We start from the raw sequence: 18,959 nt of genomic DNA on the forward strand, positions 1-18,959 counted from the left end.
GATAATATTCCTGGGTGCAAGCTTAAATACAACTGCCCAGGTGGCTTATCTCATGCCAGACAAACAAAGGCAACTGACTTCTTACTTCACAATGTTGGCAACAAAGACCCAGTTATCTGCAAGAAAAATTCTGCAGGCTTTGGCCTTCATGGCATCCTGCATTCTGCTAATTCCATATGCCAGACTGCATATGAGGAAACTACAATGGTATTTAAAAAGTGTTTGGACTAAACATTGCCACAGCCTGGAAACGTTGATTACCCTCATTCCTTGCCTTCAACAGGAGTTTCGATGGTGGGCACAGTCCTGTCAACTCTGCAAGGGACAGCCATTCAACCTACCCCACAGCCAGGCAGTCAGTAACAACAGATGCTTCAGATTATGCCTGGGGGGCCCACATGGCAGGAAAATGTATTCAGGGCATATGGCCCTCAAGCCAAATGTATCTTCATATCAATCAAAAAGAGATGCTAGCTGTTCAGAATGCCCTGACAGCTTTCAAGGACCTTCTTCATCCAGGACAACTACTGATAAGGCTGGACAATACTACAGTCATGTGGTACATAAGCAGGGAGGCACACATTCCTACCCCCCTCTGCAGACAAGCCATGACTTTGTGGGACACAGCATTGACTTATCAAGTACATTTGCAAGCACAATTCCTGCCAGGAAAGAAAAATACTCTGGCAGACAAACTCAGCAGAAGCATTACGGATCCCCACGAGTGGAAACTGGACCCACAAGGCTTCAGCATGATAACAAAGAAGTGGGGATGCCCAGACATAGATCTTTTTGCCTCACCTCACAACTGCCAACTACAGAGATTCTGCACAAGGACTTATCACAAGCAAGCATGGAAAGTGGATGCTCTATCATTCAGCTGGAAAGCCCTAACAGTATATGCCTTTCTACCTCTGCCTCTCCTTCCCAAGGTACTCCTAAAGGTCAGACAAGAGAAGACAAAAATGATTCTGATTGCCCCAGACTGGCCCCGCCAGCACTGGTACCCAATCCTAAAGAGCTTGTCTCAAGGCCCAGCCTGGACATTGCCTCTAATTCCTCACTTACTGACCCAACGAAACAATCAGATCCTGCACAGCCAACTCAGGATCCTAACTCTGGCAGCATGGCGAATAATGTAGCCATTCAGAACACACCTCTCTCTAAAGCAGTGATGGATGTTATTTTGGAGGCCAGGAGGCCAAGTACCAGAAAATCTTATGCAGAAAAATGGAAGAGATTCTGTGCTTGGAACCAGGCACAAAGAATTGACACGCTTGTACCAAATATTTCTCAGATTTTACAATACCTAACTGAGATGCTGGACAAAGGCCTATCCTTCTCATCAATTAAAATCCATGCCTCTGCCATTTCAGGTCATTACAATGCGTAACCACCTATTTTTTCTCATACATTGCTAAGGCAGTACCTCAGAGGGGGCAAAAACATAAGACCTCCAAGGAGAGCACCAATACCTGCATGGGACCTCAATTATGTCTTGGAGAAACTCACACTGCCACCTTTTGAGCCAGCCAATACAGCTGAAATAAAGTTCTTATCTTGGAAAACAGCTCTGCTCCTAGCAATAACCTCTGCAAGATGAGTCTCAGAGTTACAGGCTCTCATGGCTGTGGAACCTTTTATCATTTTCCATCCAGACAGGGTTTCTCTGAGGACTAACCCGACATTTATGCCTAAAGTAGTGTTCATTGTGGCACTTGACCAAACCATTCATTTGCCTACTTTTATTACAAACCCACAGAATAAGGGTGAGAGACTCCTGCATTCTTTGGACATACACAGACAGCTACACTTTTACTTGGACAGAACTAAAGCTTTCAAAAAGACTGAGCAACGTTTAGTGGCATATGCTGCAGGATCACAAGGAAAGCCTATCTCAAAGCAGACTATTTCGAAATGGATAGGCCACTGCATTCGATTCTGTTATTCACAACATGGCAAATCAATTCCTAAGGGCATTAGGCCACATTCTACCAGAGCAGCAGCCACTTCAGCAGCCTTCCTCAGTGGGGTATCAACCAAATACATTTTAGAGGCTGCAACTTGAAGGTTCAGTGCACACTTTCACCAAGCACTACCATTTACCTCTCTACTCTAAATCCAGAGCAGGCTTTGCCACTGCAGTTTTGCAGGGCCTTATAGCCTCTCCTAATCTTATTTAGACCCAGCCACCCTACCTCAGCTTTGGGATTCAACCCAAGTGTAATGACTGCAACAGTGAAACACAATGAACATAGTACAGTTGTGTACCTACCATAAATGTAGATGTTCGAGTGTATTCACTGTTGCAGTCCAGGTTAATCACCCACCATCCCCCTTTTCTTTGCTGGGACGTATCTGTACTTCTCTATCCTATACAACCTATGTGATGTATTTGCTTGTAGATGAAGGCAATATTTATGTTATTGCATGCATACTTATTGGCAAAAATTTTTAGCCTACCAATTTGGGGGCACCTGACATCTGGGGCAAGAAAATCTGAAGAAAATGGTGTCGGCTGCATCTTGTATACCCCTGGCACACTGACGTCAGGGAAGAGGCGACAGCAACCGACGCCGTACCAAGACTTTGGAATTCAGTCCGACTGCGGGTAGCCTGCCAGCAGGATAACCCAAGTGTAATGACTGCAACAGTGACTACACTCAAACATCTACATTTATGGTAGGTACACAGCTGTACTTTCTGGTTTAAGTGCTTGGGTTTCAGGCTATTTATTTTACATTAAAAAGGTTTGTGGTCTACATATTTATGGGAGGAGAGAAAAGCCTCTGCCCTTCTGAGTTGGTAGTTGCTGGTTGAAGGCTTATTGTGCCTGCTTATTTGAACTGTTTTTTTCTGAAATTGTTACACTTTGCAGCAGCATAGACTATATTCAGACTTGCTGAATCTAGTTCTGTTTGTTTAACTTGAGCAAACCATGCTATCTTTTGTTGGAGAGGCTTCCCTTGCACCACAGTGGTAGGAGTGTGCAGTTAGAACTCATCTGATTGAAGGTTGCTGGAACAGGGTTCAGTTTTGAGCTTTTCCATTGGTTAATTTGTTTAAATCAGTTTGCTCTCATTAGCTACATAAGCACCACATTTGCTCAGGTTTGTGCTTATTTTAGCAAAGCTTCACAGAGTTCGGCGACCAGCTACTGCTCTGCTGTATTTATCTGATCAATCTAAGGCATCTGCTGATCTCTGCAAAACTTAAGTAGAATTTTTCACTGTATGTTGCACTTTTGAGCTGCATTTTAACCATGGCACTGCTTATTGGATTTTTTTTTCTGAAATTGTTGTAGTTTGCTGTAGCATAGACTAGATTCAGACCTGCTGAATCTAATTCTGTTTGTATTGAGCACTAAACCAGGTCATCTTTTGTTGGAGAGGGTTCCCCTGCACCCTAGTTGCAGGAGTGTGTAGTTAGAACTCATGTGATTGAAGGTTGCTGGAACAGGGCTCAGTTTTGAGCTTTTTTTATTGGTTACTTTGTTTAGATCAGTTTGCACTTGTTTGCTACATAAGCACTGCATTTGCACATCTCGCGCTGCCATGCAAAGGTGGACACCGTTGGTGGCTATAGACACCAACACGTTTGCCTGCAAATTTTCCATTGGTACTCTGCTGGTTCACCATCGGTGAGTTCTCATGATTGTTGCACACTGAAAGAGGTGATACATTCAGCAAAGCTCCTGAGGTACCAGCACAGATCCTACCCACTAGCCCCTTCGTATTCTTGTCCACTTCTCCTGTCCTCTACTTTACATGATCCTTTCTATCCTCTGCCTGTTTTCTGACCACATCAGCATTATGGACAGGTAATTTCCCACAGTTTCTCCAGCCAACCTGGTCAACATGGGCATCCTGAGGCAATGTAACAATTGCATCATGTACACTGACAACCCACTTCTTCTAGTCCACACAAATTCATTATGTGAGAGATGCATCTATATCAAGAACCTAGAATCCAGACTCTGTTCTCATCAGTCAGCTCTTCTGATACTAAGCAGGTTTTCAGCACGCACACCTCACCTCCTGCACTTGACAAACCAGCAACACATAAACAGACATATGCAGAGGTCCTTGCAAGAAGCTTACCTAAACATCAGAGACCTCCCAAACACAAACAAAAGCATGCTTCACATGATGTATCCTCTGCAGAACATAGTACATATAATATATCACACACCAGTGTCTTACCAGTCGGGCCCCTAAAGCATAACACAAAAACAAACATCTTAGTCATTGCTGACTCAATTGTGAGACACACAGATGGTCCCTCTCACCAGGTTGGATAAGGAAAAGGTCACAGTCATCTGTCTGTCAGGTGCAGGATCTGCCACGTCATGCACGCACGCAAGTCTCTCATTAACAGGCACTGTTATGACTCCATTATGGGTCATGTTGGTGTGAACAGCCTGAGACGTACCTCACTGGACTGCATGAAGAGAGACATGGCTAAGCTCGCTAATTATGTGTCTTAGGCAAGTATGTCCCTAGCTGTGTAAGCAGCATTTTACCTTCATCTAGGTTGATACCTCAACACAAACAAAAAATGATTGACTTCAGCAATTAGCTTAGTTTCTGGTGTCATTCAAAGGGGATACAGTATCTATCAGCCAGGGATGACATGGTCGGCAGAACTCGATGCTTTGCCAGAGATGTTCATCAGTCACCCCTGGGATTTTGGTTACTGGCTATGGCTCTTGTCAACCCTATAGTGCCTTTTTAGGCAGTCTCACAAGAACAAAATTCCCGAAGTAAAAATACCCTCTAAAAACAACCTCAAGGTTATGCTGCTAAACACTAGGAGTCTAATCCAGAAACTTCACTCACTGGAAGCAGTCCTCACCCTGGAAGATGCTGACATTTGTGCAGTCACTGAGACCTGGTTTAAAGCTGCAGAGAGCACTCCAGCTATACCAGGTTACATTTCCTTCCACACATTCAGAACACAAACTAAAGGTGTGAGAACTAAAGGAGGTGGTGTATCAATATTCATTAAAGGTAAATACACCTCTAGATTGGTTAAACAGTATGATTCCCTCAAATTACTTCAGGTGCAAAAGCCTGTAGGTAAGACCCCTCTTCAGGTCATTGTCAGCTATAGGAGCCCTTCCATGAATCAGGACATCCAGTCAGTCTACTTGGATGTACTTGAGTCAATCAAGATACAGTCAAACATTCTGGTTTTGGATGACTTTAATTACCCGTCCGTAGACTGGGTAAATTATACGTGTTCTAACTCACTTGTCCAAAGGTTCCTGGACTTTAACTCCAGTGCCCTGGACCAGCTGGTTGACACACCCACAAGGGGCTCAAAAATCCTGGACCTGGTCCTCAGCAACATGGGGGACAGCTACACCGTCCCTGGTGAGATCTGACCACAAATTAGTCTAGCTAAAAGTAGCTATAACACAAGATCACCCCCCCCCTTAGCAACAACTAGACTAAAAAAAACTTCTCCAAGGCCAATTACAAGCTCTTACGTGATGGCATAATCAGCTTCATAGCTCCTCCCCCCAACTGATAGAACAGACGCTGAGTTATACAATGCTTTATACAAGCACCTGTACAATTGTACTGACTCTGCCATATCTGATAGAACCAAAGCAAGATCTTCAAGGAAAAACCAACTTGACCGGTGGACAACTGCCATTAATAGGTTATACAATAGGAGGAAGAAATTGCTGTCCGAGAGTAAGAAGGAATTGCCTGAAAACTGGAAATACTACCTCCTCAACTTAAACAAGCAAGACTCCAAAGCTAAATATGAATCCAAATTAGCTTCCCTAACTAAGGATAATAACAAGGTGTTCTTTAGTTACATCCATAACCTCAATGGGAAGGCCCAGATTTGTGCTGAACTTATACTTACTGGTACTACATATATAGAAACCTGTGAGTATAGCAAACCAGCTGGCTGACAGTTTCAGTGAAAACTTAACTCCCCTGTCCTTGCTACATATACCCCAAAGCATGCCTAACACGTATCCCCCACCTAGTATTTCTGAGGAACAGGTCTTAAATGCCCTCTGCAAGACCAAAAACACAGCCTCTGTGGGACTATGGGACCATCCAACATCCCAGGCTGTGTTCTACACGGGCTAAAATAGGAGTTAGCTTCATCATTGGGCATGATTTTCAGTCATAGCCTAAGCACTGGCTTTGTCCCAGCGGAATGGAAAACTGCTACTATCATCCCTTTGCACAAAGGGGGGTGCATCCATGGACCCCAGGAACTATAGACCCATTAGCCTGACCAGCCTTATCTGCAAGGCCATGGAACGAATCATCATGGACCTTATTAACAAAGATATAGGAAATCTTCAAATGCTCGACCCCACACAATTTGGCTCTGTCAAGGGGAGATCTGTTAACCTTGGTGGACTTTTTCGAGACAGTCACCAAAACCCTAGATGAGGGTAAATCTGTGTATATAGCCTACCTAGACTTAGCCAAGGCCTTTGACACAATCCCCCACTCAGGCATCATTGATAAACTCACCCAGCCGGGTATCAACCCATATATTCATGTTGAACAAAGCCCCTTGTTGGCCCTATTTAAGTTAATTTGGTCGATTGGATGGGTAACCAGAAATTCACCCTGGGGGTTCCACCTGTGTCCGTCTTGGACAGGGGCAATAGGTGCTGATTTTAGTGTCTGCTTGAACCAGACACCCTTGGGAACACTGGTATGAAAGTTCATTGTGGAGCTTGTGCAGTCCTCTGGATTTGGGGTATCCCTCTACAGGAGAGTAGAAAAGGAGTTTCCACCTCATGATGCAGCTCTTTTTCATCGTCTTCCACTTTTTGCTCCCACTGCCTGCAGGTCATTCATCCCTCTCTTGAACAATTTTATTTCATGCCTTACACCCCACCTCTCCGCAAGTGCTACTTGTAGGAGGTCACCCAGAGAATTGCCCAGGCTGGGTAGTCCTCCCCACTTCAGGGAAGTTGTTCTCCACAAGCAGTCCTGCTTCCTACCCTAAGGCTGCACAGGTAGTCTTACCCAGTCTTCACAAGGGATGGTCAAGCCTGTATGTCCTCCCTCAAGAATTGAAAGATGCTAATGCTGATAGGTGTGCTCCCATTGCTTTGCAGGGGGCCCTTTTAGTAACCCTGGGTTGAAAGGATGCCGGATCCTGTAACCCAATTCATGAAGACAATTGTTGTTTCTTTAGTATGAGTGGCAGAAAAATGCTCCAGTTTACCTCTTCTGTTCAGTCTCTGCACTGTACCAAAGGTATTTATTGGGTGTCTGACACCAGTTTTATTTTTCTGAGAACCAGGAGGGTCAGGATCCCAACGAGATGCATCCTTGCAGAAGACTAAAAGTTCAACATTGTGCATCCTGACCAATGTGCATTTTCCCTCAGCCTACCCAAGCAGTTCTGAAACTGAAGGTCTTGAAGATTTTCCTGGAGGCACTCCTACACGTGGAAACAGATTATCTTTTCTTGCCAAAGGAAAGTGTCCCATGCATCCATGATGAGACAAAAACCTTGCATGCTGTTCAGAACAAGAAATGGTCAGGAAATGAGCCTCTTGCCTCTCTTCAAAGGAAGAACAAGTTGTATTGCCGGTATGAATTTCCCTTTTCTCAAAGCTGATATGGAAAGGGGTCGTTATGGCCAAGAAAATTCTGAGAGCACTTTACTACATGTCTGCTTTCATTCTTGTTTTGCTAGACTTCAAATAAAGGGATTCAGTGATACCTGATAAACTTTTGACAGCAACATTGTCAGTTTCACACAGTGGATACTGCTCACTCATACCAGCCATAAAAAGAAAGTTTTATTATGGGTCTCATAGGTGGATGTCAACCTGGGTGAGCCAGTGACCCTCCCATAGGGAAAGGGGACAGACCATAATCATTGATCCTCCAGATGTATGAGGAGGATTGGATGTGTTTTGTCATGATGAGTAGAGCCTGGAAAATGGACATGCTGGACAAGCGCATAAACCTGAAGGCAATCATGACCCTTCATTTAGTGTTAAGGGTGTATAGCACCAAGCAGTGGCTAGGTAGGTGCATTGAAAGTAGTGAGAGAACTCCACAGTGATGGGATAATTTGACAGACAAAGGCGTGCACACACATACTCCTCTGTCATCTGTGCAGATAGGCTGTAGTAGTATTGGGGATACAGCAGTCCAGCTAGTAATCTACATTGGTGCCTCCTGTGTTTCCTTTTCAAGGTGTACTTGTATTTAGGCATAACAGATACCTAAGCAACAGTTACAAATAGAAGCTGGATTCATAGCTTTTTTTCTGGGAACCTCCTGGTGATGGGTCTCCCCATTCCAGTGGACCTCTTTTCCTCAAAAGAAAACTTACCAGCTTTGGTTATTTTATTCTAAATACCCCAGTGCAAAGGTCTGGATAGTAGATGACTTCAGTTTAACATTGAAGGGAATTCTGCTGTATGCCTTTCATCCCTTACCCCTGACTCCAAGAGTGTTGGAAAAGATGGAATGAGTGGCAACATTCTGTCAATTTGAGTCTTGCTGTCCATAGCAGCTGTGATTTTCCACCTTAACCAGTTGATCCAACAAGAACCAGTTTTCCTGCCTCAGTACAGTACACTCCTAACCCAAGGGAGGGGAACTGTGGTGTTCCCAGTTCTAAGAACACTATGACTTGCAGCATTATTTGGAGTATTCTTTCAGAGGAAGTGGTGTAGAGGTCCTACAGGAAGTCAGGAGACCTAGCACTAAAAGGTCACAACTAGCCAAGATGGCAAGATTGTCAACATGCTCAGATTCTTAATTCCTACAGTACTTAACAGAACTGTTAACCAAGGGCTATCTGTATGCCTTTGTTAATGTGCACTTTTAGTTTTAATGTTTACCTGTGGAACCTTCTTTGACCTCGCAATGCATAATGATTTTTTAATGGGATCCTTCATTAAAACCACCTAGAAGATGGTTTCTCCCTTATTTTGATTTGAACTTGCCCCGCAGAAACTGACACTGGCACTGACACTGGCACCCTCTGAGTCTATTCCTTCCACACCCCTTAAGTTTCTCTCTTGAAAAATAAAGTTCCTTGTTGACAGTTATTTCATTCACAGAGATGAGTGAGCTATAATCCTAATGTGGAGGGAGCAGTATACTAAATTGTACAGAGATGGGGGTCAGCCTTAACATCAACCATTTGTTCATGCCAAATATGGACTCAAAGTTGGAACTAACTCAGTCCATTCAGTTGCCAATCTTCTTTATCCCACCAAGTAAGGGTAAGAGAATCATGTAGCTTCTTGACGTCCGTCAACAACTGTGGCACTGTAGAAATACTCCTGGTTGACCAAAAGAACCAAAAAAAATGGATGCAGAAGAACAAAGTGAAATCCACATGATGTTAGCGTAATAGACTTTTAATCCACACTTTCGTAACCAGACTTCTTCAGAATAAAAAAGGAACTGTGGTACTGTACTGCAGGAACCTAGGACAGCAGGCAAACCGACCATGCATCTGTCTCCTTTGTGCCAGGAAGCATTGCTGCACCATTCTCTAAACTGTCAATTTTCATTGTGAGTCTAGTAATAAAATGTTGGGGGCACCAGTCAGGGTACGTTATAGTAGACCAGCTATGACTCTAGCCTTTTTCAAGAGCATGCCAGCTCAAGGTTTTTATAAGGTAGCTAGTTGGAACTTGCTCCACACATTTTCCGGACATTACAAGTTGGACAGTATGTTCTAGTAGCAGAGCAAATTTTTCTGCTTCCATCCCGAAGGCCATGCTGTGACCTTCTTGCTGTTATTGTTCTACAAATAAGGGGTAGTACTGCAGGGGCGTAGTCCTGCATGTGAACATGGTACATTTTTGTGAGCAGTTGACAATAAGTAGGAGATCACTGTTGTAGTATCAAGCTCTTTCCCACCAATCCCCTGGTCTTCCTTTTTTTGTAGGGTAGCATTGACAGCATCCTGTAGATTGGGCTACAGTACATCTGCTTATGATGCTGTAAAAGTTATTTTCCCAGCCATCCTTATTTTGTTCTAATGGGTCAAGTAGTGTTGCCCTGTCTAGTGTATCCCTCTCTAGCTAAGCGCAGTAGTGCAGAAATCCTTGCTGGCTTGATAGAATAAAAAATAGGGGGGCTCTTTTCCCAAAGGTGGTACACCACCAAATGCTTTTATGTCCTACAGAACTGAATAATTGCATGAGAATCCCCTCTTTATATACATACATTGGCCTGACTTCAGACAAGTAGGAGCTATGTTTACAACAGACATTCAAGAAAGCTGTTATAGTGAATCCAGAAGGGTGTACATCAAGCTTCAGCATAATCATATAGTGTTGCAGCACTGATCTAATCAAACATCTATTGCTTCTGTTATTTTGGTGAGTTGTTCACATCACTACACTTTTTCTCTGTAGTACGTCAGCTTTGGCAGCGGCAGTATCATAGCTAACGAGGTTAATCCGAGGTATAATTCCACCTTGATATTCAAGTTTGTCTTGATCATGTTTAACAGAAATAAAAGGTTCATCTGAATTTGTTTTTATTTGATCTTCAACCTGAGGGACCCAGATCCGGCACGGATCTGACTCAGCCACATACTTCAGCTTCGGATCCAAGCTCCTCCCCTACCCATAATGCCCCTGTCTCCCTCCTCCGATCAGATCTCATTTGCCACACATTCAAACAGCAGAGTGATCCTGTAGCTCTTGAGTTACCTCAGTGGGTAAGCAATAATTTTTTGGTTCTTTCATCTCCTTCCTACTCTCTCTCTAACCATTTTTTCTCCTTACCCTTTCTTTGCACTCAGACATGGGTTCTGTACTTAAAAAAAAAACCTTGCTTCTTTCTCCTTATATAGTATTTCATAAAGCTAGGGTGTCCCATGCGGACTAACCCATCCTGTCTACTGAAGGTGGCATCAGAGTCTAATATTAACCAAGCGCGTGTGTGTATATCTGTTTCCTGTTAGCCATGGTGGAGACTCCAAAGCCAGGCTTCAGGAAATGCGCAGTGTGTGGCCATAAACTTCCCTCTTCAGATGGCCACACTCTGTGCATGGTATGCTTGAATGTACCCCACCTAGATACCTCCTTTTCGATCTGCGCGGGCTTCAACCCCCGTGCATTGATCGACAGGAGGATTTAGCTAATTCTGAAAGGCCTTCTTCCCCTCCTTCTTTGGAGGCCTCTACTTCATCTTCCTCCATTCCAGCCTCTGGGACTCAACATCCCTCCAAGAAGGCCAAGGATGGGAAGAAGCTCCATCCTAAGGAGCGGGACTGGCCTACAATCTGTTCCCCTGACTGCTGTTCTTCAGCCGTGCCCCTGGCCAAGACCCACCCCGATCAAAGCTTGGACTCCCTTCGGCTCCAATCGCCTCGCTTCTCGCCAGAGGCCACTCGGGTTTGATAGCCCTTCTTGGCCTCTCCCTGGCATTATTCCAGGCCCGGGTCAGTGGCATCTTACATCCAGTCCTCTCGGAGTCTGTCTGAACCTGAGGTGGACAAGATGATGTGGAAATTCATCCTGGCCCAGATTGGGTTGGAGTCCTGCCTGCTCCGTCCCCCTCTGGGGCCGGGGGCATACATTCTTCTTTCTTGACAATTACTTCTTCTCTGATCCGACCCCCAGTCTCGGAGTCATTGGGTCTGAGGTTCCCCGGTGTCGAGGGGTGTGCACCAGTGGTTCCAGGTACCTCAATGCCGACTGTTCTCCTGAGTGATTTGGCCCCGATGTTTTCGTAGCCGAAGCCTTGGTATCAGATCTGAGGGGATAGCGTTGACTTCAAGGCCTTTGGAGTCTCCTCTTCCTCTCGGAGTTTCAACATCGGGAGGCTGGGCTCCAGCTTCCCTCTCGGTGCAGGGAGAGGCGAGTCCGGCCTTGGCCATTCCAGCTTTGGGGATCCGTTCACCTTCTGCCTTCGACATGGTGGAGAGGGAGTCTTGTGCCATGGACCGTTTTGGGAAGTTGACTTACATTTCAGCCACATTTCCTTTACATGCCCTGAACTACTTGACACACATCATCAGACTGCAGAGGGACCTGGTCAAAGAAGTCTTGAGTCTGCCCCAGGATCCATGTTGGTAGAGGAGAAAAAGGTGTTCTCCTCCCATATGGCCATCCTTACATCTATCTTAAATACTTCCATGAGGCTCCTGTCACACATTATGGAAGGTACCTCTAGGACTGCCGGGAAAGGCGTAGCCATCAGGCGTCACTTCTCGCTCCAGCTTTGTGCTTTCTTGGAGCCCTTCAAGGTGTCATTCACGAATGCCCCTTATGATGGTTCCACCCTGTTTGTCAAAATGGTTTGGATATCTTAGTCTAGAGGGAGAAAGGTGGGAAGACTTTGTCCGCCGTTAGGATCCACTTCTCCACCCTGCAATGATCCTTCTCTAGGAATCAGCATGGGGTAAAGATGATGTTGTTCTTGCAGTCTCAAGGCTCTACCCAGGATGCTCAAGATTTGCCCTCCTCTTGAGGCAGAGGGGGATATGACAGACACCATCCTCATGGCAGAGGGAGCCCGAGGAACCAGGGGTTTTGGGATCCTTTCCTGGACAGACCCTCGCAGCAGCCCTGAAGGGTTGCCTGACTGCTCATCTCTGGAGGCAGTTGCGGGGGATGCCTATCTCTGCACCCAGTAACCTGGGAGTCCTTCACCGACGATCATGGGGTTTTGCAGATCCTATCCAGACGATATTCAATCCCTTTTCTTCATTCCCCATTCCCTCCCAAACACCTCCTGGAGATTCCACTTGCACAATGGGAGCAGGCAGCCGTAAAAATGTCCAGGCTGTTTAAAAAATGAGTCATCCAGCTCACCCCACCCCCGATCAATCCAGATCCGGCATTTATTCCAGGTTGTTTTTAGTGCCAAAGAAAGCGGGGGACTTAAGACCCATACTGGATCTTTCAACCCTGAACCTGTCAGTTGCCAAGACGAAATTCCAGATGGTCACCCTTCAATCCATTCTGCCCTTCCTACAGATAAATGACTGGATGTGTTCGGTGGACCTCCAAGATGCATATTAGCATATCAAGATGAACAGGCACACTCAGAGGTTCCTCCGCTTCTGGCTGGGAACCAGTCATTTTCAGTTTAGAGCACTCCCCTTTGGGCTTACCACCGCTCCCCGGATGTTCAACAAAGTGATGGCAGTACTGGTGGCTCACCTGCAACTGCAGGGGTTTTAGGTCTTCCCCTACCTGGGCTATTGGCTCCTTTCTGCTCCCTCCAGACATCAACTGATTCAAGCAGGTCTTCAGTTTGCCAGTTTTCTTTCCAAATTTGCAAAATAAGGGAGAGTACAAGTTGCACTTGCTTGATGTTCACAAGCAACTGCCCTTCTATTTGCATAGAACAAAGTCCTTTCGTAAGTCTGATCAACTTTTTATTTCATTTTCTAAACCTTTCTTTGGTAAGCCAGTTTCTAAAGTTACTATTGCTTGATGGATTTCTGAATGCGTTTCGTTGGCCTATCGAGCCAAAGGGTTATCTCCCCCAGGGCATGTCTGGGAGCATTTCACCAGGTCTGTTGCTACTTCTGCTGCCTTTTGGTCCTGGGTCTCTTTAGATGATATCTGTTCTGCAGCTACATGTGGATCTTCGCACACATTTATCTCCCATTATAAATTGGATCTTTATTCCAGAGACAGGGCATCCTGTGGTTCAGCCCAGGGTTTATTGGTAGCTGAGGACTCTGTCCTTCAGGTTGAAGATCAAATGAAAACAACAACCTCAGATAAGTTATGTACTTACAATAATGCTCCATCTGAGTTGTTGATTTTTATTTGTCTTTAACCGTCCTCCTTCCTTCCCCTTGCTTGTGTAGGCTACGTAGTGGACTGGATCGAAAATTCTTAGCCCTCCCTCATTTTGGCTTGTTTTTTTCCCCTTGCTAGGCTCTCTGTGGTTTATCCCAGTTTTTTTTTTTTTTTATGGGCATATTGTTTTAGGTTGGGATGCTGCTGATGTTCTTCATGTTTCACTCATCACCTGTGGGTTATCCCTGCTGTGGTAGCCTTCGGCCGGCCCGAATGTTTTTCCACGTCAGCTGTTGTCACTTGCTGTCTGACATCAGGTCGTTAGTGCTGTAAAGGAAGGCAGCTGATGCCATTACCCCAGTCTTTCTTGCCGTGGAGCCCGTAGCAGAAGCAGTTTGCAAGTGTGCCGGTCGGTCTCTACCAGAGTTTGAATTACAGCTGAAAACATCTAAAGCTAAGTACCCCATTGGGGATCCTTTTTTTTTCTTGCACTAACTGATGTCCGAAAAAGTTAACAATTGTCTCGCCTATGGAAAGCAAATACCATACCAAAACTTCCATTCATACTGCATCACTTGTTTAGGCCCAGACCACGACTTCCCTCATTGCCAGTTCTGTGCTCTCTTTAACGCGAGAACCATATGTCGTAGAGCTCTTATTGTAGCCAAAATGTCGTCCATCAGCAAACAATTTGTAGACATTCCTAAAAAAAAGTAAGGATAAACATAGAGACAGACCACACAAGGCTAAGCCTTCCAATGACTCTACCGCTAAGCAGGTCGTCAGTTCTCCGGAATTAAGTGAGGCGCTTTCACAGCCCCTGATGTCTGATTCAATACCTTCACAGGCCTCTACTGAGACCCTTTCGTAGTCCGGTATGCCACAGAAATCTTCTTAGTCTTCTGAGCCTTTGGTTGTCTCTGCTTCGGTTGAGTCCAGAGCCGCGACGCAGGCACTGGCTTCCGAGGAGGTCTTTCACACTACCGAATCTAGACAAAAAAATGACGTCTTCTCCTCTGACTGCCGTTTCTATCACACGAATGGATACTCTTAGGCCTAGAGGCAAGGCCACCCCTAGGAAAACTACCTCTAGCCACCATTTTACTCCTGCTCCACCACCCCAAGCTCAAATGCTTAAAATGGTGGAGGATCTTATCACCCTTATCAGAGGCAGTCAGGTCACAACTTCTAAAAGGAAGAGAGACCTTTCTCCTGAAATACTGATAGAACAGGATTCTGAGGAGTCTGATTATTCAGATCTTGAAGAGGAAGAACTACCTCTGACTGTTTATGAGGTTTCAGATGCAAAGGAATCCATTCATTCTGCCTCCCCACCAGAAGATCTTTCCTTTGGGGAAGCCCTTCACACCCTCAGGGAGCATTTCCACTGGGAATCCCAGGACTTCCCTCAGTCTAAGAAAAGACTAAGAGAGTTTCTAGAGCTGTCCCAGCACAGACCCTTGGCAATCCCTCCAGTCTTAGAGGTGGTTGATGATGTCTTCCATGAATCCAGCTTAACTCCTGGCGCCCTCCCACCTGCTCCCAGAAAACCTGACAGGTATTACAGAGTACCGGATTCTCACAAATACCTGTACACAAATCCTGCTGCAGACCTGGAGGTCATTACACAGGGGCTTAAAGGAGCTAAGGCTAGTTCTACAAAGAACGCTATTCCTTCTGACAAGGACTCCGGAGCTCTGGACATATGGGATAAAAAAAGTATACACCTCTGCAACCTTAGCTATCAGAGCACTCAACTGTCAGTTCCAAATGATAAAATATAACACTTTGAAACTATTAAAACAAAAGATTTGTACCTTTCCTGATTGTGCCAATTCGAAAGAGTTAGCAGATTTACTGCACTCTACTTGTCAAGTGGCTAAACACTCTACACTTTGGATATGACACCCTAGAAGCCTCAAGCAGGGCAGCGCAGCAGTGTCAGGATCTGTCATTAGGAGACGTGCATGGTTGAAGGAACAACCTCTCCCTGATTGTCAAATCTAAATTACTTGATGCATCTTTGGATAAGGACTGCTTGTTTGGAGTAAAAGCAGATGTGCTTAAAAAGATGGAAGACAAAGCAAAATCTGTGCAGACAGTAAAAGATTTCCTTCAGGTACAACCTCCTAGATTCAGCAGGAATTTTCCCTCAAAACACTGGTCCTTTCCTTCACCTAGCAGTCAGGGGCAAGGTAAGCCCCGCAGGGACAGACCACCCAGACTCCTATCCCATGGACAGCAAAGAACCAAGCGATGGACCACTTCCACTCCAAAGGCAGGGAGTTCTAAGCCATCCCTCTAGGGAAAAACCCTCAATGACGCCCTCTGCCCTCTTTTCACTCACCAAATACTAAGGGGGGAAGGCTCTCCCTATGCTTGAAAAATTGTCTTTCTGCAACTAAGGACCATTGGGTCTTAAAGATCATTTTTCAGGGATACAAATTCTCCCTTCTACTAACTCCCAATTCCAAGAGGGTACCCTTACCTCAGAATCACTGGGCAGAGGCATTGAAACAAGTCCAAGCTCTCTTATCCCTAGGGGCAGTAGAAACTGTCTCCTCAGATCAAACAGGCAAAGGCTTTTGTTGCAGACTGTTCCTTGTTCCCAGGATAGAGGGCACTTGATGCCCCACCCTGGATCTACCCATTCTGAACACCTTCCTGGCTGTCACCAAATTCAAAATGCTAACTTTGCAGCAGCTGCTGCCTCTGCTGAAAAAAATGCATGGTTAGTTACCTTACATCTAGAAGATGCCTTAGCCCCGGCCATACCTTTGGCGGACAGAAAAAAATACAAATTTACCCTGATCTAGATGACTGCCTCATTCAGGCAGATGGCAAAGAATAGCTCCTCAAGGACCTCCTCTTTGTCAAAACCTTTCTAACCCCCTCAGAGTACACCATCAACTAGAAGTAATCAAGGCAAACACCCTCCAGGAAGATAATTTTCTTGGGAGCACTGCTGGACACAGCATCCAAACTGGCCTTCCTATCCCCAGAAAAGCAGAGCTTCCTGCATCTCTGTTTCACCCAGCTGGCTTCCAGAAGTCACCTCACTGCGAGGAGGTTCCCGCAAGCTATGGGGTACATGGCATCTTGTATCCTTCTAATTCCTCTGGCCAGGCTTCACATGAGAAAACTTCAGTGGTACCTAAAGAACCTTTGGTTTTAGCGCACTCAACCTCCAGAGACGTCTTTACCTCTGATCCCCTGTATAAGGGCCAAGTTTCTCTAATGGGCAGGGACATGTGCCCAGAACAAGGATCTTTCCTTCAACCTTCGCCCAACTGGGCAGACCATTGCCACTGACTCCTCAGACATAGCTTGGGGCACTCACCTAGAAGGCAGGTGTACCCAAGGTCTTTGAGATGCCCAGCACCTTCCCTTACGTATCAACCAGAAGGAAATGATGTCAGTACAAAAGGCTCTGACATCCTTCAAACCCCATCACAAGCCTGGGGTTCTCCTTATCAAAACAGACAACACCACAGTAATGTGGTACATTAACAAACATGGAGGGACGCAATATTACCCTCTGTGCAGGCTAGCTTTGAACGTCTGGCTGGCAGCCTCTTCCATGGGGACTACACCTGATAGCCCAATACCTACCAGGGATCAACAACATCTGGCAGACCACTTAAGCAGAAACTTACTGGACCCCCATGAATGGTATCTCCACAGAAACATCTTTTTACAAATCAGTCCGGCGTAGGGGACTCTGGAGTTGGAACTCTTTGCTTCACATCCCAACCATCAGCTGAAAACATTCTGTATCAAGGAGCATCACCACCTAGCGTGGAAGGTGGATGCATTGACCTTCCCCTGGAACACCCTCTTTGTGTACGCATTCCCTCCTCTGCCTTTTATCCCCAAGGTACTGATCACAATAAGGGAGGAGAGACCAAAGGCCGTCCTCATTGCTCCAGATTGGCCCAGACTACATTGGTAGCCATTATTGCACAGCCTGACCGTACAGCCTCCCAGCCAGCTTCTCCTGATCTCAAACCTCTTATCTCAAGGGGGGGGGAATGCTGCACCCAGACTTGCAGACTCTCAAGCTGTCAGCATGGCTAATACTCTAATGGCAAACAAGGGGGCCCTGTTAAGCAAACAGGTCCTAGACATTATCACAGAGGTCAGAAGGTCCAGCACCAGAAAATCTTACGCAGGAAAATGGAAAAGATTCTGCTCCTGAAACCAGTCCAGAGGGGGCAATACCTCACAACCTTCCATCCCTCTTATCCTGGACTACCTAGCGGAGATACTTAATAGTGGCCTCTCCTTCTCCTCTATTAAAATCCATGCCTCAGCCATTTCAGCTCATTTTGCTAAAGAACAGCCCCTGTTCTCTCACCCTTTGATTAAACAATTCCTCAAAGGGGCTTCTAATATCAGACCTCTCAGAAGACCACCCACTCCAGCCTGGGACCCGAATTATATTTGGGAAAAACTAGCTTTACCACCCTTTGAACCTACTGCTTCAGCAGAACTAAGCTACCTCTCCTGGAAGACTGCTTTTCTCCTAGCTATCACCTCAGCCAGAAGGGTTACGCAACTTCAGGCACTGATGGCCATTGAGCCCTTCATCATCTTCCACGCAGGCAGGACTAATCCCTCCTTTATGCTCAAGGTGGTATCTCATGTAACTCTCGACCAGGCCATACATCTACCCACCTTTCCTTACCCTCAAAACAAGATGGAAATAATTCTGCACTCACTAGACATTTACAGACACCTCATATACTATCGGGACCATACTAAACCCTTCAGGAAAACAGACCAACTACTTGCCAGCTTTACCCCAGGGGCAGAGGGGAAGCCCATTTCCAAACAAACCATTTCCAAATGGATATCACACTATTTCCATTTCTGCTACAGTTTGCATGGAACCCCTCCCAAGTCTGTTCAAACCCGCAGCCTCCACTTCCACAGCATTCCTCAGAGGAGCTCCCACCAGGGACATCCCGGAAGCTGCCACCTGGACTTCTGTCCATACCTTTAACAAGCATTACCACCTACCTCTATTTTCTAAGGCTTGGACAGGGTTTGCCTTCGCAGAGTATACTGACCCATTCCTAGGTCTCCTACTAATCCTACCACCCCTCTCCTCAGCTTTGGGAATCCTCCCACAGGTGATGACTGCAACAATGAAACACGAAGAACATAGTACAGTTGTGTACACTTACCACATATGTAGATGTTCGAGTGTATTCGCTGT

The 18,959-nt window shown here is 45.7% G+C and overlaps 1 protein-coding gene across 1 annotated transcript in view; it reads left to right on the plus strand.

The window, feature by feature from the left end:
• Positions 1-18,959, plus strand: part of PTPN12 (protein tyrosine phosphatase non-receptor type 12) — a 3,019,581-nt gene that overhangs the window by 1,176,649 nt on the left and 1,823,973 nt on the right. The window lies entirely within an intron of this gene.

This window comes from Protopterus annectens, chromosome 11.part0 (assembly GCF_019279795.1).
Source record: "Protopterus annectens isolate FY-2018-M chromosome 11.part0, PAN1.0, whole genome shotgun sequence".
NCBI classification, from domain to species: domain Eukaryota; kingdom Metazoa; phylum Chordata; order Ceratodontiformes; family Protopteridae; genus Protopterus; species Protopterus annectens.